The sequence below is a fragment of the Neofelis nebulosa genome, chromosome 12, assembly GCF_028018385.1.
Source record: "Neofelis nebulosa isolate mNeoNeb1 chromosome 12, mNeoNeb1.pri, whole genome shotgun sequence".
In the NCBI taxonomy this organism is placed as follows: Eukaryota; Metazoa; Chordata; class Mammalia; order Carnivora; family Felidae; genus Neofelis; species Neofelis nebulosa.
Window position 1 is genome coordinate 5,933,572 of NC_080793.1, and position 25,585 is coordinate 5,959,156.

At 47.3% G+C, this 25,585-nt stretch overlaps 1 protein-coding gene and 1 long non-coding RNA gene across 2 annotated transcripts in view; both read right to left on the reverse strand.

Moving 5' to 3' along the window:
• ABL1 (ABL proto-oncogene 1, non-receptor tyrosine kinase) overlaps window positions 1-25,585 on the reverse strand; it is a 145,371-nt gene that overhangs the window by 112,125 nt on the left and 7,661 nt on the right. The gene's annotated exons all lie outside the window — the stretch shown is intronic.
• LOC131491184 (uncharacterized) lies at window positions 10,457-15,155 on the reverse strand. Its single transcript, XR_009251346.1, has 2 exons — window positions 12,195-15,155; window positions 10,457-11,681 (listed from the first exon to the last, which is right to left on the reverse strand). It is a non-coding gene; the product is annotated as an uncharacterized LOC131491184 (long non-coding RNA).

Genomic DNA, 25,585 nt, shown 5'->3' on the forward strand with positions numbered 1-25,585 from the left:
CCTAGAGAGGAAAAGCTCCCTAAAAGGCATGGGGATGGCCACATCCTGGCCTCTGTAGCCGGGCGTGACCTGGCCTCTGCCCTCACCTGCCGCCACTCTCCCACGTCCACCCAGCACCTTCGCACACGCGGCTCCTTGGCCTGGAACGTTTCTACGTCTCCAAACCTCCTCCATGGTTCCAGTCTCAGCTTCAATGTCTGCTCAAGGGCAGCCTTTCCTGCCCTCCCCTCACCCCCATTATGCTAGATGCGGTTTCCCTGGTGCTGGCCAAAGAGGTCATCGTGGTGGCAATGACAACACACAATCACAACTAAGATTTTTTTGAGTGCTTACTAGGTACCAGGGCTTTTCCTCGTTCACTTTGTGTTACTTCATTTACTCCTCACTACTAAAATCAAGGATGTGGGTGCCACCACGATGCTCATTTTATAGCCAGTGTAGGAGCCAGCCTCTACAACGGTCCCCAGTGACTCCCATCTCACTTGTTCCGTCCCCTCCCCCACTGAATAGGGCAGACGTGTTAACCAACAGGATACTGCGGAAATGACAGCGGGACTTCCACGACTAGGTCCCAAAGACATCGTGGCTGGGGCACCTGGCTGGCTCAGTGGGTGGAGCGTGTGACTCTTGATCTCGGGATCATGAGTTCGAGCCCCATGACGGGTGTAGAGATTGCTTAAAAATAAATAAGTAAATAAACTTAAAAATAAAAAAAGAAAGACATCGTGGCCTCTGCCTTGTGGTCTCTTGGACTGCCTAGTCTGGGGACACTCAAGTAGCCTGTGGACAGGTCCCCGTGGTAAGGAACCGAGGCCTCCTACCAGTCGGCACCATCCTGCCAGCTGTGAGAAGCAGTTCCTCCAGCCCCAGTCAAGCTCTCAGATGACGGCGTCCCAGCCAACATCTAGAGCATAGTCTCAGCAGAGGCCACAAGCCAGAACCTTCCAGCTAGCTCACTTCTGACTTCCTGGTCCTGAGACACTGTGGGGTAATACATATTTTGCTGTTTTAAGCCACCGCATTTTGAGGTGGTTTGTCATGCAGAAAGAGATGACCAACACTAATGGGAAAACAGGCTTGGAATGTAACCAGCTCACAGTGACACAACTCGCGAGTGCTCCAACCAAATGTCCGACTCTTGCTAGAAGGACTCCCGAGCCTGAGTTCTTACTCAGTCTCCTCCACATAAGGATGAACATCTCAACAGATCTCACACAGGCAAGAACCATAACTGTCTTTTCTAATGCTGTAGCCCTACCAGGCACCAGCAAAGTACACACGGCACATCACAGGTCTTTTGTTAAGACGATGAACAAATAAAGTGACTAAAATGAAAACGATCACAAAAATGTACACAGCAACAGTGGGATTACAGGTGACATGTTCTAGTGCCCATTTGGCTAAATTTGATTCTATTAAAATTTTTTTTTAATGTTTTTATTTATTTTTGAGACAGAGAGAGACAGAGCATGAGCAGGGGAGGGGCAGAGAGGGAACGACACAGAATCTGAAGCAGGCTCCAGGCTCTGAGCTGTCAGCACAGAGCCTGACACAGGGCTCGAACCCATGAACCGTGAGATCATGACCTGAGCCGAAGTCGGATGCTCAACCGACTGAGCCACTCAGGCGCCCCTTAAATTTTTTAATGTTTTTATTTATTTTTGAGACAGAGACAGACCATGAGCAGGGGAGGGGCAGAGAGAGGGGGAGACACAGAATCCAAAGCAGGCTCCAGGCTCCGAGCTGTCAGCACAGAGCCCGACGCAGGGCTCGAACTCACAGACTGTGAGATCATGACCTGAGCTGAAGTTGGACGCTTAACCGACTGAGCCACCCAAGCGCCCCAACATTTTGCTAAATTTTAAAATATTTCCACAATGTACATGTATTATGCGGTTCATTTCACTTCAATTCAATTTGAACTGGGGCCCGAAAGAAAATAAAGTCAATCATCCAAGTGTCCCAGGGCAGAGGAACTAGAAATCAGTGCAAAGGCCCTGTGGTTGAAACAGATTTGTCACGCTTAAGCAGAATGTGGGCCTACGTGGCTGTGGGAGGGATGCCGGGACACAGGCCAGATCTCACTTTGGCTCTTAGTTGTTAGTGAAACGAGAAGCTACTAGAGGCTTTTAGCAGAGGAGCCACATGATCTCATTTGCATTCCTGAAAGATTATTCAGGTTTATGTATGAAAAATAAGTTGTATCGCAGGGAGCATCCGTAGGAAGACTACCGCACAACCCCAGACAAAGGGATGGACTGGATGAGCGGATTCCTGTAGACAGTTCAGCACAGTGCCTGGCACACTGCACGCACCCAGCAACTGGGGTTTCTTTCTGTTGTAGACGCGCAGTTTGCAAATCACGACACACACAGGCATCACTATAAACTAGAAAGTGCACACACATGCCAACAACAGAGAGTTTTAAATTACCATGTTCTATATTCAATGGCATGAAAAAATGGCTTACAACATACTGGTAAGGTGCTTTGTTTGTTGGTTTTGAAACAAATGAACCACAGGGCGCCTGGGTGGCTCGGTCTGTTGAGCAGCCGACCCTAGATTTCGGCTCAAGTCGTGATCTCTCTGTTTGTGGGCTCGGGCCCCTTGTCGGGCTCTGGGCCGGCAGTGCGGAACCTGGTTGGGATTCTCTCTCTCTCTCTGCCCCTCCCCCACTCGTGCGTGCACTCTCTCTCCCTTCCTCTCAAAATAAATAAATGAATGACTTAAAAAATAAATAAAACAAATGAACAACAACAACAACAACAACAACCCAGCATACACAATATGACCCACACAATATGGTGTGGCTATAAGCAGAGAAATACATCTGAGAAGTTTCCACAAAATCGTGCTCTCAATGCCTGATAATGGCAACTGTCTCCTTCATTACTAATGTCTAGTGATGACTCAAGAAAATAAAAGGGAGAGGCGCCTGGGTGACTGTGCCTGTTAAGTGCTTGACTCTTGATTTCAGCTCAGGTCATGATCCCAGGGTCATGGATGGAGGCTGCTTGGGATTCTCTCCTTCCCTCTCCCTCTGCCCCTCCCCCACTCCCTCTAAATAAACAAACAAACAAACAAACAAACAAACAAATAAAATGTAAGGAAGAGTTGAAGAAAAGGGAATATTCCAGGATTTCTTGCTTTTGTTCTCCTGGTCCTAATAATGCATCAAAACAAAAACCTTTCCTTCCCAAAGAAAAGAGAGAAGGCTAGGAGAGGCTTCAGGGTAGGGAAGGGCTGGCGGTCAGAGAAAAGACAGATGCCGCTTTCCCTCCAGAAGTCAGTGATCAGATGTGAATGACAGGTCAAAGATCGAAGAGTCATGAAAAAACGTGTAAGGGCAACTTCCTTCCTTAAAAAGGAGAGAGAGAAGCCATATAATAAGAACTTAGCATCCTATGCTTTAAGCAGAAAAGCCATCCCCTAATATTTTCAGGTCTTTTTGCCAGGATCAGTGATGCAGCCACTTGGAAAAGATCAGAACACTTCCTGCTTTCAAGAAGCCCTGACATTTGTGAGACTTGGAAGGGTCTATGCTAAGAGAACAGAAAGAAATCCAGGAACAACAGATCTCTTGTTACCAGCCGGTAGCTTCTACTACCAACCCAAGAGGAACGGGAGTCCTAATTGACAACAGTGTTCCAGTCCTTCGTAGGGTAAGTCCCCACACCAAGGACTCGCTTCAAGGAGGGGGTAAGAGACCAAACACAGCTGCTGTTGTTTACCCCTGGTCCAGCACCAGGATATCTGCAGGCCAGGCAACGGCAGAGTTAACCCCATTCGGTCCACGATCCAAGCAGAAGGTGACAGCATTTCAAGCCAGCTATGCGGACGACAAGAAACAACCACAGCCAGCGGGGCCTGGAGGTGAGCCTTCCGGGGGTGTGACAGGAGCAGGGCTCCCAGCCTGGCTCCACCACAGAGACAAACCCTTTAAGCCGGCTTCAACCAGACACACGGTCTGTGCGCAACCATTATCCCAACAAACGGCTGGTGTCCTGGGAAGCGCTCACCCCTTGCTCCACAGGAGCCTACGGCCTGCTGCCCCCAGGCCTCCACAGCCCCGGGGAACCTTCGGAAGGCAGGATCAGGCCTCCCTTGACTGTGATGAATGACGTGTCCTCTCTTAGTCAACCTCCCAAACCCAGTGACACGGGGATGATCTGGGCGGAAGTAACAAGTTAGAACTGACAGCTAGTGAAGACAGAGGAAGAATCCATCCCAGGTCTGTCTGACTCCTGAGCCCAAACTCTTAGCCACTCTGTGAGCGAGACAGAGATAACGTGTCAAGCAGCCAGCACAGCGCCCAGGTCAAGGTCAGCCCTCGATGTAAGTTAGCCAACCAAGTAATAGTAACCACATCCCTGAAGGAAGGTATGAGTGGGCGCATTTTACAACTAAAGGATCTGAGGCAAAACTCCTGGGGGAGAAGAGACAGTGTTCGGGGTGTCCCAGAGGGGCCACGGCTTCTTGGCTTTCTTAAAATCTTTACCAAACTTCTCTAGTCTGTTTTCCATGAAATTGAGATTCTCAACAGGAAAATGGGGGCCTGCACGCTGTTCGCCATCTGGACTTCTCCAGGAGTCACGAAGCCTTCCCAGCGGGCTGATCTCAGTCTGTCTTAGAACAACCTGTTCTCGCTGAGTTCTGAGCACGTGCTCTGGTTGGCCTGAGTTTCTTCATTTAGAAAGCGAGCTTCTAAAAGGGCCCCAAGCTGCCCAATAAAACAGAGTCCCCCTTCCCATCCAGCTTTCAGCCTTAACTCCCTGGGGTACGGCTGTGGAGTGAGGGAGGCGGGCGGCACCAAGAGGAGCCCAGCATTGCCCAAGCGTTGCCCAGGCCCAGCGCCCGGGGGCCTCCAAATGCCCAAATTCCACAGCCATGAGCGGCAGGGCAAGACAGGGCTGTGTTTACATTTCGTCTTAAAACACCCCCAGACGCACTCGCCTCGGAACCGCCTTACAGTCAAGGCAAAGGGGATCCAGATTGGCTATCGCACATCAGAGCACAGCCGGCCGCTCTGCCAGCGTGAAGGCCCCGGGTGTGCATGGTGGAAGAGAATTCGGCAAGTCGCAACAGCAGAAACGGCCCCTTCCCCTGGGCTCCCACAAGCCCCAACTTCTCTTTCTGAGCAAAACGCTATCGGGTTGCCTTAGACACTGTCAAGATCATCCCCAAAGGTGAACAGAAAACGAGACAGCACGATGCACATCAATGGCTTGAAAGCGAAAAATACTTCCATTTCCAGCGGTGCTGAAATACGGCTGCAAAAGACACTGAACTGAGTTGTGTTTGAAGATGTCAAACGTTTTAAGTTGTGAGGAAATAAGGGCCCCACTGAATCCTCCGATTTGAAATCTGGAGACCGCTGCACTCGGGTGTGGGAAAGGTCTATCTTTCATGGGACCAAATAATTCAAATATCCACCCAAACGCAGAAAGCCTGAGAAGCGGCTCTCTCCAGGAGAACTGAATGGGAAAGCTTCGGTGCCAACCTGGTTTGTCAGAAATCCAGGACACGGGAAGGAGAAAACACACAAAACCTCCCAAATTCAGCTGCTTTTCAAAACCAAAATCCACCCAAAGCAGGCGGTGGCAGGGAACCGCACATTTGTTGATCGGTGCTTTTCCGCTCCCACTCATCTTTATTGGAAAAGTGAGTCCCCCTTTGCTCACGGAGACGTGATTCCTCTGAGAGGCGACACGGCTTACAGAACAGGAGACGACAATGCTTTACAAGCTGTTTTTGGATAAACGAGAAGTGGGGTCAAGTCTTTTCTGCGTCGACAACAACTCCTGATACGAAAGAGTGTTCTTTCTGTCCAAGGAAGCTCCTGAAAGACACGGGGCCTGGACAACGTCCTTGTCCTCCTGGGTCACCACCCTCACGGCCGGAGCAGATGTGCACAGACAGCAGGTCACGGACCAGATCTCTGGAGACCGGGGAGGGCCGCAGTCAAGCCGAGGCCCCTGGCGCTGGTGTTTACACAGACCGCCACGATTCCAGAACCTCCACGACCCCCGTGAGCCCAGGCAAAGGAGCTGCAGGGCCAGGAGCAACATCTCAAGAAAACAGAGCTTTGGTTCTTCCCCAGACGGAAAAAAAAGGGAGAGCTGGTCCAAAGGGTCTCCGAACTGACACACTGTTAGAGCTAACACACCAAACATAACTTACGGGAAGTTAAGTCCTCCTGGGCAGTTGTTCTGACCGTTACAGTTGATTCTCTCCAGAGACCCAGACTTCCCAGTCACGGTGAGAACCACAAATGACCCGTAAAGAAGTGCCGAGTTGAGTGACACACCCGGACAAACCACTGTGGGGAGGCGCGGACGGAGGCTGTTAACCCAATCCCGTTACTGAAGCGTGTCCAGAGCCAAAAGCCTTACCTTCTTCTGCTTAAGTAAGAAGCACAAGGAAGTGCCCACTTCTGGGAATGTCGCTCCCATTTCTGACCACCAGACTCAAGTTCATGGGATCATCTTTGTCTCTTCCCCTCTCTGCCCACTTGGCCGGCCGTCAACCCCACAACCAAGATGGCTCTTGGTGTCCTCTCCCTTTCATCAGGCTGTCCTTACCTCAAGTGTCCTTCCTTCCAAGCCCAACCTAAACTCGAGTTTCAGATTCATTTTCTAAATCACAGCTATGATCTTTTAACAAGTTCCTTCAACAAATATTTATTGAGGGGCGCGCCACAGTGGCTCAGTCGGCTGAGCATCGGACTCTTGGTTTCGGTTCAGGTCATGATCTCACAGTTTGTGAGATCAAGCCCGGAGTCGGGCGCTGTGCTGACAGCACGAAGCCTGCCTGGGATTCTCGCTCTCCCTCTCCCTCTCTGCCCCTCCCCAACTTGTGCGCGTGCGTGCTCTCTCTCTCTCAAAACAAATAAAACTTAAAAAACAAACACATATTTCTTGAACACCTACTACGTGCCAAGCATTACTCTAAGTACTGGGAACACTTTTGTGGTGCTAACACCCTACTGGGAACTATCTATAACTCCCACTGCCCACCAAATATTTCCAAAATCTTTGCCTTGGCACGTAAGGTCATCTCTGAAGTAGCCCGAACATGCCCCTCCTGCCTTAATCCACATACTCCCCTGAATATTCCAGCTAAACTATTCCTAATTTGTTTTGCCCTTTCCCACCTGAAGATACCTTCCCTCCCTGACTAGGTAAGTCTCTCTGGGATCATCAGTGTACATTCGATAAAGGTACACAGAGAAGCAAGTGTCCCAAGAGTGTTCCAAGAGTTCGAATTCCACCTTTGTCTCCCTATCTTGCGCCTCTTGAATATCCCCAGGGTAGATTAATCGCTGCCTTCCAAGGCACCCATCCTACCGCTGGACTGCTCTCACTGTTTGAAAGCTCGTTCCACACCAAGCCCAAACGCCCCTTAGTCTGTGACTTCTACCCACTACTAATTCTGCCTGCCAAAGCAGTGCAGGGTGAGACCTGCTTCCTTCCACAGGAACTGTCCTTTAAATATTTTCAGACAGGGCCCCCGGGTGGTGCAGTCGGTTAAGCGTCCGACTCTTGATCTCGGCTCAGTTTAAATAAACAAACTTTAAAAAATAAAAAAATAAAAAAAATTTCAGGCAGCTAACATGTCTTCCCATAATCTTTCCTCCAAGCTAAAAGACTGCCCAGAACACTCATGTGTTCATTTTTTAAAAAAATTTTTTTTAACATTTATTTACTTTTGAGACAGAGAGAGACAGAGCATGAGCAGGGGAGGGGCAGAGAGAGAGGGAGACACAGAATCCGAAGCAGGCTCCAGGCTCTGAGCTGTCAGCACAGAGCCCGACGCGGGGCTCGAACTCACAGACCGTGAGATCGTGACCTGAGCTGAAGTCGGATGCTCAACCGACTGAGCCACCCAGGCGCCCCTCATGTGTTCATTTTATAAACATTTACTGAACATCTCCTATGTAAAAAGCACTACAGTATAATCTCTGCCCTAAAGACATTTAAGAGGGAGTGACAGAGAGGCAATTATCGAACAGTATGATAAATATCACAGTGCTAGGCACCAGACGCACTGAGAGTGGACAAAATAATATCTCAGTATACTTCTGTATCATAGATAGAAGGAGTTACCAGGTGGTATTCCTAACAGAGGCAGCAAGACACTATAGTTTTTTTGTGTTAGCCACCTCCTTCTGAAGAATGAAATGAAGGAAGGAAGGAAGGAAAGCAACTATTACTGATTGTTACTCCGAGGTAGGCAATCCAGCAGGCACCCCTACGCATGCATTCTAGACTGCGCCCTCATAACAACCCTAGGGGATAGGTTTTATCCCATTTTAAAGAGGAGAAAAATGAAGGCTTAGAGAAATGCCGTGTCCAAGGCCTCTGACCAAGAAAGTAGCAGAGACAGGATTCAAACCTAGATCTTCCCGATTTCAGAATCTGGGCGCTTAATCACTCACTATCTGGTCAGCAGGTGCTTGCCCTTTGTTTGGTCATCATCCCCTTTGAGAATCTCAGAAAGCAAAGGCTCCTTGCAAAGAAAAATGTCACTGTGCACATTCACAAAAGTATGCATAAGAGCCCAGGGGTCAGAAGCCCCGTAACTGTATGCGTGCATCTTTTTTTTTTTTTTTTTTTTTTTTTTTTTTTTTATTTATTTTTGGGACAGAGAGAGACAGAGCATGAACGGGGGAGGGGCAGAGAGAGGGAGACACAGAATCGGAAACAGGCTCCAGGCTCCGAGCCATCAGCCCAGAGCCTGACGCGGGGCTCGAACTCACAGACCGCGAGATCGTGACCTGGCTGAAGTCGGACGCTTCACCGACTGCGCCACCCAGGCGCCCCAACGTGCATCTTAATAATCAGCGTAAGACCCTGGGGCGAGGCGAGTAGACTGATGCTCAGTACCCACTCCCTCCGCCCCCAACATTCTGCCACGTAGCACTGCAGAGGCTGGAGAGCTGAAAACGACCCATCAGCGTCACCGACTTCCTCGCAGCGAGGGTTTGAGTATGATTTAGGTTTTCTCAATCGGATGACCCTCGTGTGAGATCTGGAGAGCAGATGCGAGGGAGGCCGAGCACACGCCTGCTGCTTCCGCTGTTGCTGGGGCAGGGCCAGCTGTGGAAGCGCTTGGTTTTCCGGGGCAGAACTAGGGGTCCCGCCCCCAGGCATTAGCTCCACAGAGAAGCAGCAGCATGGGGTCGACTGCAGCCAGGGGTGTAATGCCCTTGACTGTGGCGGTGGTTCGAGAGCTGGCAACTCTCCGAGGACAGAAGAGGCTGCAGCTTCCTTGGTGGCCCAGGTCTGGGTGGTGACTTTGGGAATCATTCACAAAGCTCAACCTACAACGCGCTTTTTCAGCTCTCCCAAGAAGTCGGTTAGCTATAAAATACCCTATAATAAAGCCCTCCCGGTTAAAATGACCTCCCGGGGGTTCTTGTCTCTGTAACTGAACCCAGGCCAGCAGAAAATCTCTGATCTACATTTTTAAAAATAAGTAACTGTTGTACAGATCCCAAGACATAGGTTCGGTCTCCATCTTCTGCTTTATTAATGTTTCAAAAAAAAAAAAAAAGCCTATAACCCACAATCAAGCTGTAATTTTTAAGACTAAGGGGCCCCCCAATTTGGGGAAGAACCGGTTGCCCCTCTGGGGGCCTGAGGAACAATTGTACATCGTGTGTTAGGCACACAGTGTTAACAGCACAGGGCTCCTCTTCACACGGATCTATCCTGGGTCCGCATTACCAGTGCTCACAAGTGACTGGTAACCCTTCCCCTTCCTGAACACACAGAAGAGGACATTCCCAGGCCTCTTACAGTGAGGTGAGACCTTGTGCCTAGTTCTGGACGCGGGTGTAACCGGGAGCGACCATGAGTCCCTTCCTGGCTGGAGAACTCACAGTTCTCGCTACTCACTTGCATTATCTCAGTACCAGGGAGGCAGCACTTTCCAGTCACGCCGGCACAAGATGGCGGGGCCACCATCAGTCTGGGTCCCCGCGAAACTACGTGGGGCAGAGCACCCCTCAGCCATACCTGAGAGACATAACCCTCCGGGTTAAGCAAGTGGGATCTGATGGCTGGTTATTACCACTGCAAAGCCTAGCCTCGCCGGGCTCGTCCACCGCCCTGAGAAACTCTCACACACGTGCACAAGCGCATGTGTAGATGGACGTTCACTGCATCACCGTTTGTCGTTATGGAAAAAGTGGAAGTCACCTGACTGGCCACAAGTGGGAGAGGGGATAAACTATGCCTTAACCATATTACAGAACACCCTACAGCAGTTAAATGAGGTCCCAGATCTATATGCATTAACACAGATAAATCTTAAATACCACGCTCGATTAAAAAAGCGAGTTTCAAAAGGATGTGTACAGGGTACCACGTACATATCCTTAAATATTACATGATCGTGTTTTGCAGGTTTCTTATTTTTTTCAATTTCTTACTGGGGGGTTTGTTTGGTTTGGTTTGTTTTTTTTTTTTCTTTTTGAATGAGAGCGTGCACATGCGCTCCCTCGCACGCAAGCAGGGGAAAGGCAGAGGGACAGCAGGAGAGAGAGAATCTCAAGCAGGCTCCATGCCTAGCACAGAACCCGACGCGGGGCTCGATCTCACAACTGCTGAGATCATAACCCGGACCAAAACCAAGAGTCGGACACTTAGCCCACTGAGCCCCACCCAGGCGTCTCTTGCCTGTTTATGAACCTGTTCCAACAAAGGTTGAAGCCTCTTCCCTATTCTATCAACACTCCCTGCCTCCCCAATCACCCCAGTGCCACCAAAAGAGTAGCTTAAAAGAAAAAGGCACATGTTATGGGCAGGAGTAGTCCCCCTCTTTAAGTTATGCCTACTCTTCAAGTGTCAAGATCTGGAAGAAATCAGTTGAAAAGTCAGTAATGAAACAGCCTTTGCCAGCCAGCCTCTAAGTATTCAAATTTACGTGGCAATATATTTTTTTTAAGTAACTGAGAAAATCCTCCACAAGCACTAGCATTCAAACAGAGATCTGGTATCTCACATTACAAAGACCAGGGGACGATTTCCTGAAATCATAATCATCATCATATACATTCATGAAGCATCTTACAGTTTCCTAAGCTCCTGCACAGACACCAGCTCATCTCGGCCTCCCGCCGCCCCGGGAAGGAGCGGAGGGCTCCCCCGGCGCCATCTGAGAGCTGGAGACACCAGACTCGGTGGCATCCCTTCAGCTAAGTGCCTTCTCCAAGATCACATGGCTTGAAGTATCAGCACCAGAGCTAGAAGCAACAACTTATGAACGGTAAATGTTGGATCAAGTCAACACACTCTAAACTCACACCACTAACAGCCACGTAGCACATCAGAAAGGTAAAGCCCCACAGTCTTTGTGGAGGAGGCGGATCCTCCTAGGTGAGCGAGGAAATGCCATGTAATCCTGTTTTTGAGCTGTGACTATTTTAAATATTGGGCTTTTCAATGTCCAGAGACTGAAACTGGGTACTATTTATTTATATTCAAATATTCAACCCCAAATGTTCGTTGTTGTTTTTTTTTTATGGAAAAGGGTCATTTTATTTTTAATTGTTTTTAATCACAGTATAGTTAACATACAGTATTATATTGGTTCCAGGTGTACAATATAGTGATTCGACACGTCCCTACAGCACCCAGTGCCCAAGTGTCTATTAAAAGCAGCACAATCTGGGGCGCCTGGGTGGCGCAGTCGGTTAAGCGTCCGACTTCAGCCAGGTCACGATCTCGCGGTCCGTGAGTTCGAGCCCCGCATCAGGCTCTGGGCCGATGGCTCGGAGCCTGGAGCCTGTTTCCGATTCTGTGTCTCCCTCTCTCTCTGCCCCTCCCCCGTTCATGCTCTGTCTCTCTCTGTCCCAAAAATAAATAAAAAACGTTGGAAAAAAAAAAAAAAAATTTAAAAGCAGCACAATCATTGGGGCGCCTGGGTGGCGCAGTCGGTTAAGCGTCCGACTTCAGCCAGGTCACGATCTCGCGGTCCGTGAGTTCGAGCCCCGCGTCAGGCTCTGGGCTGATGGCTCGGAGCCTGGAGCCTGTTTCCGATTCTGTGTCTCCCTCTCTCTCTGCCCCTCCCCGTTCATGCTCTGTCTCTCTCTGTCCCAAAAATAAAAAAATAAAAAAAATAAAAAAAAAAAAATGTTGAAAAAAATAAAATAAAAAAAAATAAAATAAAAGCAACACAATCAGAATAACAAATACTCTAGGGGCACCTGGGTGGCTCAGTTGGTTAAGCGTCCAACTTCAGCTCAGGTCATGATCTCACAGTCTGTGGGTTCAAGCCCCGCGTCGGGCTCTGTGCTGACAGCTTGGAGCCTGGAGCCTGCTTTGGATTCTGTGTCTCCCCCTCTCTCTGCCCCTCCCCCGCTCACCCTCCGTCTCTCTGTCTCTCAAGAATAAATAAAACATTTAAAAACATTTTTAAAAAAATAACAAATACTCTAAAGATACGTCCTGTATTTTGCCTCCGCTCATTTATTCTACTCTGCCCCGCCTTTCTGACCTGAGGGTTTGATCCTCAGATCTACTAAACCCCCTTCACAACTTGGTAAGAGCTCGAGCAGCAGGAGTTCCTGTGCTGGACTGAGTCGAGGACCAAGGAAGAATGTAGCACAATTAATTACTATAAACCACTGCTTCGAGAGAAAGCCAATGGTTACTGCATAAAATCTAGTTCAAAAGGAGCACCCGGGTGGCTCTGTTGGGGAGGTGTCCAGAAGCTGCTTGGCAAGCTTCTGCTCCGAGACAGTAATGCTCTTCCTTCCTTCAGCTGCTTCGGCCCACTCTCTTCTTCTTCAAACTTACAAAGGCAGTGAAAAAGGAAAATTAAAAAGTATGAAGTCTTCACATGAAAAGATGGTCAACATCAGTAGCCATCAGGGACAGGCAAATTAAAACCATAATGAGAGGGGCGCCTGGGTGTCTCAGTCAGTTGAGCTTCCGACTTCGGCTCAGGACATGATCTCACAGTCTGTGAGTTCGAGCCCCACGTCGGGCTCTGTGCTGACGGCTCAGAGCCTGGAGCCTGTTTCGGACTCTGTGTCTCCCTGTCTCTCTGATCCTCCCCCGCTCGCGGTCTGTCTCTCTCTGTCTCAAAAATAAACATTAAAAAATAAATAAATAAAACCATAATGAGATACCCACTAGAATGGCTACAATAAAAAAAATACTGATAATACCAAGTTCTAGTGAGGATGCCAGGAATTCTAGCACATGAGGATCCTGGTAGGGATGTAAAACAAGGGCCACTCTGCAAAACTGTTTTGCAGTTTCTAGTAAAATGAAATATACACTTACCATGTGACCCTATAATACCCAGGCCTAGTCCTTGCCTGCATGTGGTAGGCTGAGAAAAAGGTCCTCTAAAAGATACATACAACATACTCACAGGAACCTGGATTATTTTACGTGGCAAAAAAATGGTGTTTGAAGATGTGACTAAACTAAGGATCTTGAGCTGGGGGGATTCTCCTGAATCATCCCGATGGGCCCTAAATGTAATCACAAGGGTCCTTATAAAAGGGAGGCTAAGGGAGATCTGACGGCATAAAGAGAGGAGGAGAGTAACAATGGAAGTGAGGGTTTAGAGGGACATGAGGAGGGGGTCACAGGCCAAGGAATGCCGGTGGCCTCCAGAAGCCGGAAAAGGCAAAAAAGGGGTTCTTCCCCGGGGCCTCTAGAGCGAGTGAGGCCCTGTTGACACCATGACTCGGGCCAGGCGATACCAATTTCAGACTTCTGGCTTCCAGAACAGTCGACAAGAAATTTCCGTTGTTTTAAGCCACCCAGTTTGTGGCAATTTGTTACAGCGGTCACAGGAAACTAATATGCTAAGAAAACTGAAAATTTATGTTCCTACAAAAACTGTACACAAAGTTTATAACAGTTCTATTCATAATCATCCATAACAGGAAACAACCCAAATGTCCCTCAACAAATGAATGAATGCACAAATTACAGTATATCCATACAACAGAATACTACTGAGCAATGAAAAGGAATGAACTATCGTTATATACGATGCTTGGATGGACCTCAAAGGTGTCAGACTCAGTGAAAATGCCAGTCTGAAAAAGTTATATACTGGATGGTCCCATTTATAGGACAGTCTCAAAAAGACAAGACACTGACAAGAACAGGTCAGTGTTTGCCCGGGGGTGGGCAGGGACGGGGGAACGGTGAGGGGTGGGGGCACACAGAGCATAAAGATTTACTTTAAATTCCTATGAGTTCCTTTAAGTTGACAGATTCCCAGAAAGTCAAGAAGAAAATTATCCATCGTGAATTATCCATCACAACAACATAAAGACAAAATACAAACACTACGGACCCGTCAATTTCTTAGGCTTTTGTCTGTATGATAAATCCTTCTGACCAGTGAGTCCGTTTTACTGTGCAATTCTTGGCTGGGTTGACAGCCACACACGCCTGAAAACCCCAGCGCTCACCCCTAGCAGCCTAGCCGCCATGTATTCCAGACCAAATGGGTTTTACCAACCTATCTTCCATCCAGATTCATCGATAAAACCTACAGGGACTCTGAGAAAAGAGCCAAAAGAATGAAGTGGGCTGAACAAGGAGCAGCAGATTTAAGGATTAGGTAACCCTGTCCTGCAGAAACAAGAAATTCCCTGAGGGAGTGGAAGCGCCCTCTCGGCCCCAACAACAAGGAAACCCTCAGAGAAGTCCCCAAGCGCTGATTTCCTGCGGAGGGAGGGAAAGGGCTCCACGGCTCACATCCTCCAGCCGCTGTAAGGAGTTCTTTCTCAAAAATGCTTACAGTTCCACAGGGGTTTCCTCTAGAATTTTCTTGAAGCGCTAGCATTCCAGTATCGTCATATGGTCGGATATAACCCACAGGTCTTATAGATAATCCTCAATTACCAACAATGTACAAGCTTGTCACGGGCAAGCTGCTTATCACAACATTATTACTGCTAGGATTTACTTCTTAATCTTCCTCTGGTTTAGTCCCCTTGGGCCTGCTCCTTGTCACGAACAGATACATGATTTCAGAATTATAAGCAACAATTACTGTTTGTTAGGAGCTAACCAAGTGCCAGGCACTATCAGACATTTTAAATTCATTATCCCATTTCATTCTCTCATTAATAGTAAATCAAGCAAAGGGGCGCCTGGGTGGCGCAGTCGGTTAAGCGTCCGACTTCAGCCAGGTCACGATCTCGCGGTCCGTGAGTTCGAGCCCCGCGTCGGGCTCTGTGCGGACAGCTCAAGGTCTGGAGCCTGCTTCGGATTCTGCGTCTCCCTCTCTTTCTGCCCTTCCCCTGCTCGTGTTCTGTCTCTCTCTGCCTCTCAAAAATAAGTAAACGTTAAAAAAAATTTTAATAGTAAATCAAGTAAAAACTACGATGCCCATTTTGTGAATGAAGAACCAAAGACTCCAGTTAAAAAGACATGCTGTAGGGGCGCCTGGGTGGCTCAGTCGGTTAAGTGACACGCTTCGGCTCAGGTCATGATCTCACAGTTCGTGAGATCGAGCCCCACGTCAGGCTCTGCACAGACAGCGTGGAGCCTGCTTGGGATTCTCTCCCTCTCTCTCTGCCCCTCCCCCACTCGTGCTTGCTAGCTCGCTCTCCCTCAAAATAAATAAGTAAACGTTAAAAAAAAGAAAGAAAGAAAGAACTTGCTGTATTCCCAGAACCTCACAACGTACAGAGATCGCACTCAACTAATATCTACTAAGTACAAGCTGGTGTCTACAGTCACACTGCTTAGTAAGTGGTACGCTGGGACCTGACTTCAGATAAAGCCAAGATTTCAATGTCACCCACCTCCCTATTTGTCTAGGAGACAGACACAGAAGCAGGAAACCGTCAAAGTACGACAAAACTCCTATACGTCCCACAGCCTATATTTTCGTCTCCGGGAAGGTTTGGTTTAACTTACAAGCCACACTGTCAAGCCTTACTTTGCCAGTTCTGCTTTGTGCATTTTTACCTGATCTTCAATTTGCAGGGAGTAGTAACAAATTTTGCTCTTTTAAACACAGAATTTTAGCTACAACCAAACAAGCGGGAATTTGATAATCAGACAATTCTGGGGTTTCATGAGACCAAACATGACAAATCTCCCCACTGATCTACGTTTTTCCACATGCATTTCAAAGAACAAGAACGGAGATTGGTTATCACAACAAATCAGGCTGAAATATGGGGGAAAGAACTTTATTATTTTTTTTAATGTTTATTTATTTTTGAGAGAGACAGAGACAGAATTCGAGTGGGTCAGGGGCAGAGAGAGAGGGAGACACAGAATCCGAAGCAGGCTCCAGATGTGCTCGCTTCAGCAGCACATATACGAAGCAGGCTCCAGGCTCTGAGCCGTCAGCACGGAGCCCGACACGGGGCTCGAACCCACGAGCTGTGAGATCATGACCTGAGCCGAAGTCGGACGCTCAACCGACAGAGCCACCCAGGCAGGCACCCCAAGACTTTAGAATAAGAAACCTAAATGTGAGGGGTGCCTGGGTGGCTCCACTGGTGAAGCGTCCTGCTTCGGCTCAGGTCATGATCTCACAGTCCGTGAGTTTAAGCCCCCTGTCGGGCTCTGTGCTGACAGCTCGGAGCCTGGAGCCTGCCTCGGATTCTGTGTCTCCCTCCCTCTCTGCACGTCTCCCACTCACTCTCTGTCTCTGTCTCTCAAAAATGAATGTTAAAAAAATTAAAAAATGAAAGAAACCTAAATGTGAAAGTCATTTTCCCCTAACTCTAGGCATCTCCATTTCCTATCAGAAGCCAGACTATGTGGGCAGAAAGGAGGAAGGGAGAAACAAGGGGGTCTCAAGGACTTCACTACTGTTTCAGGGTTGGTTGGTTTTTTTCTTTCTACAGAAAACTACAAATCAAAAGAGCTGGGTGCTCCATCAGGCAGGCCAGCGTAAAACTACCTGCACACCAGACAATTAAAAGGTCTAACACCCTCCTTGCCTACTTTTGTCTCCAGAGAAGCAAACAGAAGAAAAACATTCAAGTCCACAACTTCAAACACAACTAGGGCAAATAGATACACGTGAATGATATGTTTGCTCAAAAAATGATTAGGGGGGTGCCTGGGTGGTGCAGTCGGTTAAGCGTCCGACTTCAGCCAGGTCACGATCTCGCGGTCCGTGAGTTCGAGCCCCGCGTCAGGCTCTGGGCTGATGGCTCGGAGCCTGGAGCCTGTTTCCGATTCTGTGTCTCCCTCTCTCTCTGCCCCTCCCCCGTTCATGCTCTGTCTCTCTCTGTCTCAAAAATAAATAAAAATTAAAAAAAAAAAAAAAAGATTAGGGATAAGGGTACGTGACTGTTTACAAAAACAGACGCTGTTGCTCCACCTGACGGGAACCACCAGAGGGTTTTAAGCTACAGAATCCTAAACTTGGACTGCAATTTAGCATAAGGGCTCTGGCATTATGAGCCACTTTAGAAAATAACACACCAAGGGCTCCGCACAGTGCCCGGCCAGAAAAACTTGCATGGCACTCGCATGGCAGCCATAAAAGGTTAAGGAATACATGACACCACTTGGTGTCTAAGATGGGTTATTTATGTGTGGCCCACCATCCGTGAACCACGTGGCTTCCAGTGTCTCTAAGGCACTTCAGGAGAGATGGAAGCGTTTTGCTGGACACCCCAGCCCGCGGAGACACAGTTTCAAACGCAGTCATCAGTGCTTCTCAGAAATAAGTCAGGAGAACGCACCGCACCGGGGCACCAGGTGAATAACCGAGAAGCCACGTGCACGTCCCAGCTGACTGCTGCTGAGCACACGTCCCACAATGACAAGCAGGGCAGTGGGAGCACATAAGTGGTGAAAAGTACCCGTGCTTTTCACAAACGGCCGTCCTGGGAGTTTAGCCAAAACCAGGGACGAGCAGAAAACACACAGGACACATCACCTCGGCAGGCCCAGGAGTGAGCCACGCACTGCAGCAAAGGACTAGGACCACAGGGCAGATGGCCGTGCTCCCCTCTCTTGACAACCGGTCTCGGAGGGGCATGGAGTCCCCTGATCGCCACGGCCTGGGCCACACACAGCACAGCCCCCGCGGCACTGGCGACATGCGCCGGCAGGCAGCTGGGGTACTCACCGGTCCCAACCAACCCACTCTGTCCCTTCCCCCGGGCCCTCATCCAGTTTCCTTTCCACTACAGTTTTCTTACTTTGCTCTTGTTTTTCTCCGTCCCGGGTCGTAAACACCCGAGGACAGGCGAGGGCCAGCACTCTGCACTCTTGTGTGCACAGAAGCCCCGCGTCTTGGCCAGGGCTCGCACCCCTGCAGGGCCGCCACTATTCCCGCTCCCCTCCTCCCACCAGACCGCCGTGGCCTCTGTGGGCACCAGGCAGCCCCCACGACTAGCTCTCGCACCTAACGGAGCAGTCACCCATGCGGTGTGGGGACCTGTACCTAAGCACGGAGAAGCAGCTAGCCTCCGGGTCCTTTCCAGCCCTGAGATCGGAGGGTATCCCAGGTGCAAGGTCATGGCTCTTAGACTATGTATTTGTGTGCATTCGTTATGTGAATCAGTACCAAAAACACAGCCCACAAAAAGGTGAAAACCTAAAATTTCTATCGAAACAAACTCTAAACCCCCCTCATTTCAGTGTTGTGAACATTTTCAAAAGGATGAGTTCATCTTCAGAATGTAATGTCTTGGGTAGACAAAAATACTCAAGCTATCAAGATGTACTTGATTTCAACCCCGGCTCTGTAACAAATCAGCAATGTAATCCTAAAAAACACTTTGTTACCATCCTGGACCACAGCTTACTCTACCGAAAACCAGGAATACGGTCTATGCTACCTATAGCATAGACCGAAAACGAGTGCCCTAAAAACAGTTAAACCTTTCGCATCCACAAGAGACAGACACCCTTTGTAACTTGGGACGCTACAGAATCACCAACTTGATTCATCACCAGCATGAATTAGGATATGACACTGCAGAAGTACAGAGGTTTAGGTTGAATCCGTTCATCCCCAGGGAAAATGCTGTTGTTTGTTTCGCCTAAATGCTTGATACTGGATTGGCTGCCTTTCGTTCCTAAAGCTGCAAGGGCCAAAAATAAAATCCATTAAGTGAAGGTTCCAATTAGCAGTTTAGGTATGACTGTAAATTCAGCGTTATACTCCTGTACTACACTTCCAGATCCAGTTAGTGGCCACAAGCAGCCCTGTCAGAAGAGAGATGAGAACGAAAGAAAAGACACTGCTGTGGCCCCAACAGGGGTCTCCTCACCGCTTAACAGCCATGATCGGGTTGAACAAGTGCCCCCTTGCCCTGGCCCATTTGCTGGACCTACCGCTACACTGTTGAGTCAAAGGCGGTAACCATTTTCCCCAGCAGATGGCTGATGGTGGTCCTTAGGATTGTAAACTGGACACAAGGAGCCTTTTGTTGTCCCTTTGTTCCAGGGTAGTCTGCTGTACAACCCCCGACTGACAGTACATTATACAGAGTAAGATAATCAATGAGATTCAACTGCATATTTACTGAGCATCTAGTCTGTAAAAAGTATAAGACTGGGGGTGCCTGAATGGCTCAGTCGGTTAAGTGTCTGACTCTTGATTTTGGCTCGGGTCATGATCTCACGCTTCATGAGTTCGAGCTCCACGTCGGGCTCTGTGCTGACAGCATAGAGCCTGCTTGGGATTCTCTGTCTCCCTCTATCTCTCCCCTCCCCTGCTGGCATACCCACACACACACTCTCTCTCTCTCTCTCTCTCAAAATAAGTAAATAAACATTTAAAATATATATTAAATATATGTTTGTCAAAGTACTTTATAATACTAAATTTATAAGTTAAAAATATTTTAAGATAGTAATATTTTAATTATATATATATATATATATATATATATATATATATATATATATATGCATGCTGGACCCATGAAGATGTATAAACATGGTCTCCACCATCAAGGAACCAAGAACTAAGTGTCCAAGAAAACAGAATTAAAAACAACACGCAGAAAGGTGAATCTGGAATAAGCTGATGTTTTGAAATCTTCAACAATTTATAGAAATCATTCCTACCTTTATGATTAATAAGGAAAAAAATGTCTCCTGAAGAGGTCTGCTTTTATCAATCAGAATTCTCTATCTTCCATTATTTATTCCGAGGATCAAAGTAATCTACAGATTTAGTGTAATCCTAATAGAAAATCCTCACTCGTGTTTTTGTTTGGGCAGGAAACTGATAAAACTGAGTCTAAAATGTATTTGTAAATACAAAGGAGCAGGAAAAGCCAAGACAATCTTGAAGAACAAAACTGGAGGTCTTAAGACTTATTTTAAAGGGGTAGTATTTCAGATAGGATGGCCCTGGCACAAGGACAGAAAAACAGAACCAACGAACACAGTAAGGAGTTCCCAAACAGTCCCACACATAGACGGATACCCGATTGATGCAGCAGCAACTGTGCTCTTCAGTTAAAGAACTATAGGTCAGTGTGGAAAAAATAAAAATAAACCATCACCCCAACACAGTAAAATCAATTCCGGGGTGCCTGGCTGGCTCAGCGCTTGAAGTGTGTGACTCTTGATCTTGGGGGTGTGAGTTCGAGCCCCACGGTGGGGGTAGGGGTAGAGATTACTTAAAAAACAAAATCTTGGGGTGCCTGGGTGGCTCGGTCGGTTAAGCGTCCAACTCTTGATTTCGGCTCAGGTCGTGATCTCACGGTTCCTGGGTTCTGGCCCCATGTCGGGTACGCAGCCTGCCTGAGATTCTCCCTACCCCTCTCTCTAACCCTTCCCTGCTTGCTCTCTCTCTCTCTCTCTCTCTCTCTCTCTCAAAACAAATAAATAAATAAAATCTTAAAAGGTAAAGAAAAATCAATTCCAGGTAAACTGTAGATCTGTGTACGAAAGGTAATGGAATAAAACTTCTTCATGAAACCAGACACTAATATAGCACTATATGTTAACTACACTGGAATTAAAATAAAAACTTAACTAAAAGAAACAAAAAACAAAAAGAAAAACTTCTTCATGACCTTGGGGTAGACGGATCTCTTACATAGGACATAAAAAAGCACCAAGAAAAAAAAATTATTAAATTGAACTACATTAAAATTAAAACCTGTCAGTTCATCAAAGATACCATTCAGAGAGTGAAAAGGCAAGCCACAGAGCATGACTCAATATTAGCAGTAAATATATCCAATAAAAGACCTGTATTGAGAATATATAAATAACTCCTACAAATAAGAAACATAACTAGAAAAATGGGCAAAAGAGGTGAACTGACAGGTCACACACACATGCAGACATTTATACCAATTTACACATGCACATACACAATGATACATATGTATAACATCCAAATGGCCAATAAGCATATGGAAAGGTGCTTCATTTCAGTGAGTCCTCAAAGAAGCTAGTGAATCAAAACCACAATGAGACAGCACTGTGCAACCACAAGAAAAGCTAGCATTTTAAACAGGGACAGTATCAGTTTGTCAAGAATGTACAGCAACGGCAGTCTCCTATCAGACATCCTTTGCCTTAAGCGAGTATTTGAGACGGCTGGTTCCAGGTGTTAAACAACAGGCGGGCAGGACTGTGATCCCAGAGAGGAGAGAAAAACACAAGGTGAACAGCCAGTCACCTCTGACTTCCTGCCCTGGGGCAACTTTTCCAGCTGCAGTGCAGGGAGCTGGAACCCAAACAGAGAGCCACCGTCTCCTGGAAGGTCTCCTGGAAGTGAGGAAGCCGAGACCAGGATTTGTGGCTGTGGAGGCACCTAGAAAGTGTAGGGCAGGACATATAACAGGAGGGGGTGCATGGGGGGCAGAAGAGGAGGGAAGTGCCCCGTGGGTCCCTGGCAGAGGGCTGGGCAGCACACACGCGCGGTGAGATTCTAGAAGGCCTAACAGATAGCAGTGGCTGTGAGGGTGGCACCTGAGCACTGAGAGATGAAGCTTTCATGGTGTCAGCCGATCCTGCATGGAGAGGCCGCGCTGAGCACCTCGGTCCTTTACTTGACATCCCAGAAAGGCCAAGCATTAAGTCTAAAGGACGCCCTCTAGAGCAAGGGCCATGCCTCTGGACTAAGGATGCATCCAAAGCTGACTCACTCTAACAAAGCATAAAACCAGGCGAGATGGTCAAAAGAACAGGCTAGTCACTGCAGGTTAGAAAAAAACCAAAACCCTAAAGTAAGATAACTAGATCCAGAATCCCTGCAGTGTGACATCCACATACCTGACATACAACAAAAAATTATTAAACATGCAAAGAAGCATGAAAATGTTGACTCACAACGTAGAGGAAAAAGCAGTCAATAAAAACAGACCCCAAGATTACCCAGATACTTAAATTAGCAGGCAAATTCTTTATTATAAATACCTTTAAGAATTTGGAGGCAAAGATGGGCCTAATGACTAAGATGATGGCGAAACTCAGTGGAAAACGCAAACTATCTAAAAGAACCAGATGGAAATTTTAAAATTGAAAATACCAGAGCTGAAATGAGAATCTTAAAGAGATTAACCATGGAAAACTGCAGAAGCGTTAGTCAACTTGAAGACAGATCAACAGCAATTATTGGAAAACAAGAAAGGCAGGGGGTGGGGAGGAACCTAAGCATTTAACTCGAGAAGCTAGAAAAACAAAGTAACAACGGAGAGAGACAAAGACAAAAAAACCAGAAACCAAAAACCAGAGTGTTGGGGACCCAACAGAGGTTCCAAATACACGAAACAAACTGCACGTTCACAGTTACATTCCCATCCTGAATACCACACTCTTGTGCCTCTTTTCTTTTTCTTCATCAATCTTGCTGAAAGATTTGGCTATTTTACTGATTTTTTTTCCACATTAGCTCTCGGTTTTATTGGCATTTCCATTTCTTGTATGTATGTATGTCTTGGAGAGAGAGAGCACGCAAGCAGGGGAGAAGGGCAGAGGGAGAGAGAGAATCCTAAGCAGGCTCCACACTGACCATGGAGCCCAACTTGGGGCTTAGCCCCACGACCCCAGAACCAAAATCAAGAGTTGGATGCTCGGGGCGTCTGGGTGGCTCAGTCGGTTAAGCATCCAACTTCAGCTCAGGTCGTGATCTCAAGGTTCGTGGGTTCAAGCCCACGTTGGGCTCTGTGCTGACAGCGTGGAGCCTGGAGCCTACTTTGGATTCTGCGTTTACTTCTCTCTCTGCCCCCTCTCCCACTAGCACTCTCTCTCTCTCAAAAATAAACATTAAAAAAAAAGGGGGGGTGGATGCTCAACCAACTGAGCCACCTAGGCACCCCGACATTCCATTTCTTTCTTTTTTTAATTTTTTTTTTCAACGTTTTTTATTTATTTTGGGACAGAGAGAGACAGAGCATGAACGGGGGAGGGGCAGAGAGAGAGGGAGACACAGAATCGGAAGCAGGCTCCAGGCTCCGAGCCGTCAGCCCAGAGCCTGACGCAGGGCTCGAACTCACGGACCGCGAGATCGTGACCTGGCTGAAGTCGGACGCCCAACCGACTGCGCCACCCAGGCGCCCCATCCATTTCTTAATTTCTGCTTTCGTTGGTGCTAGTCTCTTACTTCTGTGTACTGTGGATTACTTTGTTTTTCTAGCTTCTTGACTTAAATGCTTAGGTACCCCCCCCACCCCAGTCTTTCTTGTTTCCTGATAATTGCTCTTAAGGCCAAAAAAAACTGATAGAATTGAAAGGGGGAGGTAATCTACCACTATAGCTGCTGATTTTTAATACCTGCCTCTCAGTGAAAAAAGAGACCAAAAAGAAACTCAGCAAAGGTACAGATAAAATAGACAAAAAGTAAATAAGGATGTGGAAGATTTTAAACACTATCAACCAACTTGATCTAATTCACATTTACAGAAAATTACAACTGCAAGATACAGATTCTTTTCAAGTACAAATGGAACATTCAGTAAGATAGGTCATATGTGGGGCCAGAAAATTGGTCCTAGTAAATGTCTAAAGACTGAAATTTACAGAAGATATTCTCTGACCACAATGCACTTAAGTTAGAAATCAATAAGATACCTAGACTCCCCAAATGTTTGGGAATTAAACACCTTGAAATGATACATCAGGGGCACCTGACTGGCTCAGTCAGTAGAACATGTGACTCTCGATCTCAGGGTCATGAGTTCAAGACCCACATCGGGCACTAGAGTTCGCTTTAAAAAAACAACAGTAATAAAATTAAAAAAGCACATCAGAATTTGTGTTCAAGAAGGAGGTGGGACCCAAGCAGAGTTTTGAAAGGCAGGCAGGTTGTGAACACACAAAAGCGTAATGTCAGGGCACAACCACCAAAGAGGCAAAGAGGTAGGGAATGGCTAAATGTGCTCCAAAGAGGCCTACAGGGAGACCTTCCCTTTACTGAAGCTCACCTTCTAGATATCGATTTTAACCTTTTCCCCCTAGATCCAGACAATATGCTTGACATACTCCTATGGGTATAATTCTCAGCTCGAGCATATTAACTCATCCTTATGCCCCCATTCAAAAAATGCACAATTTGCAACACGCATCACAACACAACAGCATATATCACATGGAGATCTGTTTAAATAAGGTAAAAATTCTTCTGGTTAAATCATTTTTGATCATCCTCCTTTATCCCACAACTGAAATCCCTGCTTTCCTCTGTATTACCAGCATATTTCTTTTTTTAAGATTTCTTAAAAATAATTTTCACTTATTTTTTTTTTTTTTTTTTTTTTTTTTTTTTTAACATTTTTTATTTATTTTTGGGACAGAGAGAGACAGAGCATGAACGGGGGAGGGGCAGAGAGAGAGGGAGACACAGAATCGGAAACAGGCTCCAGGCTCCGAGCCATCAGCCCAGAGCCTGACGCGGGGCTCGAACTCACGGACCGCGAGATCGTGACCTGGCTGAAGTCGGACGCTTAACCGACTGCGCCACCCAGGCGCCCCAATTTTCACTTATTTTGAGACAGAGAGAGCACGCAAGTGGGAAAGGGGCAGAGAAAGAGGGAGAGAGAGAATCCCAAGCAGGCTCTTTGCTGTCAGCACGGAGCCCGACGCGAGGCTCGATCCCAGCAACTGCGCGATCGTGACCTGAGCCAAAGTCGAGAGTCGGATGCTCAACTGCCTGAGCCACCCAGATGCCCCTAAGCATAGTTCTTAAAATGGGCGATAAGGTTTCATGAACAGTAAGAAGGCCATACAGAATGTATTCGCCGACAGGAAATCACAGGGTGCCTTAAAAAAAGGTACATGTACATTGGTCCGCATTTTCACAGCTCACAACTCAGTCCCCAACGTAAGTAGGTAAATGTCATCTTTCCAAATGACTTCTTTTTAAGAATCTGACTCATTCGACTTCAATACTTGTAGACTCCACACTCGCACGGTTTCCCACCTGCTGACATATATGGACACCAGTACAATTTACCAGTGATGGGAATTAGTGTTGATTTATCATACTCCTATTACCTTCAACAAAGTTTTACTCGAGAACCGTAAAATAGTTTTCTTTAATGTCCATTTATTTTGAGAAAGAGAGAGAGCGTGCATGCATGTATGCATGGTCAAGTAGGGGAGGAGCAGAGAGAGAGAGAGAGAGAGAGAAAGAGAGGATTCCCAGCAGGCCC